This window comes from Quercus suber, unplaced genomic scaffold (assembly GCF_002906115.3).
Source record: "Quercus suber isolate HL8 unplaced genomic scaffold, Cork oak 2.0 scaffold_13, whole genome shotgun sequence".
NCBI lineage: Eukaryota > Viridiplantae > Streptophyta > Magnoliopsida > Fagales > Fagaceae > Quercus > Quercus suber.
This window is the reverse complement of record NW_027069478.1, coordinates 2,429,717-2,432,388: the sequence shown is the minus strand read 5'-3', so window position 1 is coordinate 2,432,388 and position 2,672 is coordinate 2,429,717. Positions and strand designations below refer to the sequence as shown.

Sequence of the window (2,672 nt, the reverse complement as noted above, 5' to 3'; positions counted from 1 at the left end):
CTTCATGCCACATCTGTCAACCTTGGTTGGCCCCTTAATGGGTACTAAGGGCACAACATTTTTCACAATTACATTTAGGTGGCAAACTGTTACTTGTTCCTGTTTATGACCATTATTAACATCATTTTTTTCTTGGTACTATTAACATTTTTACAATAAAGTTTAGATTGCAAGTTGTTAAGAAGTCTTAGGTACTTTGGTTACATGATCGCTACAAACTCCAGTGGATTTTTTCTTTCAAATCTTACCATTGGGAGAGTCCTAGATTCTGTAAATTCATATTAATTTATACAATTTCACATTTGAGTGTTCATCTACTATAGGTTTGTCCAGTTCCTTCTCACCTGCTCCTCAATTTTGTTTCTATATATATGGATCCTCAACTTAATGAACTGAGTGTACCAGTAAACCTTTTTCCATTCTCTCCCATGAATGCAATGGAAAATGAGCAATTTTGGTACACCTTCAGCCCCATTTACAATGACGAAGTCCTTGCTTGTAGCTTGGAAAACTCATTTTCCTTCGAGACAAGAGATTCATTCTCCCCAAACTCCATCCCAGACGGAATTCTTGACTATGAGTGCATGGAAAGATTCCTCCAAATAGAGAGTGAAGTGGTTCTTGAAATTGTTGATTCCATTTGTCAAGATGCTGCAACGGAAGAAATTGTTGTAGAAAGTGAAGTGGGCAGTGAAAATATTCGAGAAACACAAGAAACTGTGGGGCTGTTGATAGAAGGGAATTCCAATTTGAAGGTAGTTCAAGAAGAGTTGATGGAAGATAGCAGCTTAACCGACTTATTATTGATGGGAGCTGAATCTGTAGAAGCACAAAACTGGCCTCTTCCTTCAACCATAATCGCAAAGCTCAACAACCTCCTTTTCTTTCGAGAAAAGAGAGGCGACAACATTTTTGACAGGTTGGCTAGGTTCTTCACTCAAGGCCTGCATTACAAGACTATTGACACTCTTGTAATGCAGCATGAACCTCTTTCTAGACAATCAAGCTCCATTTCTGCGATTCAAATGCTCCAAGAACTTTCCCCTTATTTGAAATTTGCACATTTCACGGCCAACCAAGCGATCCTTGAAGTCACACAAGGTGATTCAGAGGTTCATGTCATAGATTTTGACATCATAGAGGGGATACAATGGCCACCTCTGATGGTTGATCTTTCAAGGAGAAAGGATGCTTCCCTTAGAGTAACAGCCATCATAGCAGACGAGCGAAATGCAGATATTGTTTACCAGACGGGAAGAAGGCTTAAAAAGTTTGCGGACTCAATCAATTTTCCGTTCACGTACAACCTGATGATAATGGTGAAAGAAGAAGATTTTGAAAGAATTGAAGTGGGTCCTACTCTAATAGCTAATTGTATGATGCATCAAACCTCAATCAGAAGTTTTTCATTGGTTAACACTTTCCTGGGTGGAGTCAGCAAATTATCACCTAAGATTGTTGTCTTAGTAGAAGAAGAACTATTTAATTTGGCTAGAATCTCATCCATGTCCTTTGTAGAGTTCTTCTGTGAGGCCCTCCCTCATTATGCTTCACTTTATGAATCACTAGCAAGTAGTTTATGTGGTTAATACAAATCGGGGTTAGGACTAATAGAAAAAGAGTTTTTGGGAATCAGAATTTTAGATAGTTTGAGCCAGTTCCCTTGTGAGGGGGAAAGAATGTCATGGGAAAATGTCTTTGCCTCCTTGAAAGGATTTAAGGCGATCTCTATGAGCTTTTATAATGTTTCTCAGGCCAAGTTCCTAGTGAGCTTGTTCAGTGGCGGGTATTGGGTGCAACATGAAAAGTGCAGTTTATCCTTGTATTGGAAATCAAGGCCTTGGACAACAGCTTCCATTTGGGTCCCAATAAGAAAATTAAAGGTGGCAAGGTCAAATTGACTTCAATTGTTTTCCTTCAAGTTTATGATCGATTCTTGATGGATTATCGTATGCATGGATGATCTACATGTTAATGCAGAATCTACAGAGGCGACTATCTATTCCATGTATAATACATTATGTTGTTGTGAATTTAGACTTATAGTTTCATTGCTTCTATCGATTTTTACTTCAAAATTTCTTACTTTTATGATCCTTTTCAGCGTCGCATTGGAGGATTATGAGTCTCTACAGGAAAGTTTAGAATACTTAGAAGTCAGAAGCAATCATTATTTAGTGTAGAAAACATAGATATGCCTACATATGTTTTGGCTGCTAGGAAGCAACCAATAGCCAAAAGAGTTTTAAGGATGAAGAGGGTGAGAATTGAGGATGACGGATCCGTGATGAGGGACTTGACGGTGCTGAACAGATTTTCTCATATTGAACGGATACTGTGTTGACAGATATAGGGTGGACAGATCAAAGGACCACTTGGCGCTTTACCGATCATTATGTGGTCTCCAAGAAATCCTAAATGGAAATGACTTGCATCTCACAATAAACTTTAGTTTACAGAATCCCAATATGAATAGAATCCTAGCATGGGAAGGATTCTGGAATATACTCGCATTAATGAAGATCTTCCCTATAAGGAAAAGACTTGTTACGCAAGTATGAGAGTTTGATTCTATACTACTATAAAAACCCAAGGACCTTCAGAAAATAGGTACGCATAATTCATCCCAAATTTGGCACCCTAGAATTGTAGAAAGGTTTTCTGACTTAACT

The 2,672-nt window shown here is 38.3% G+C and overlaps 1 pseudogene; it reads left to right on the top strand.

The window, feature by feature from the left end:
- The first annotated feature begins 437 nt into the window (after nt 1-437).
- Nucleotides 438-1,901, top strand: LOC112013083 (protein NODULATION SIGNALING PATHWAY 2-like; annotated as a pseudogene).
- The last annotated feature ends 771 nt before the right edge of the window (nt 1,902-2,672 follow it).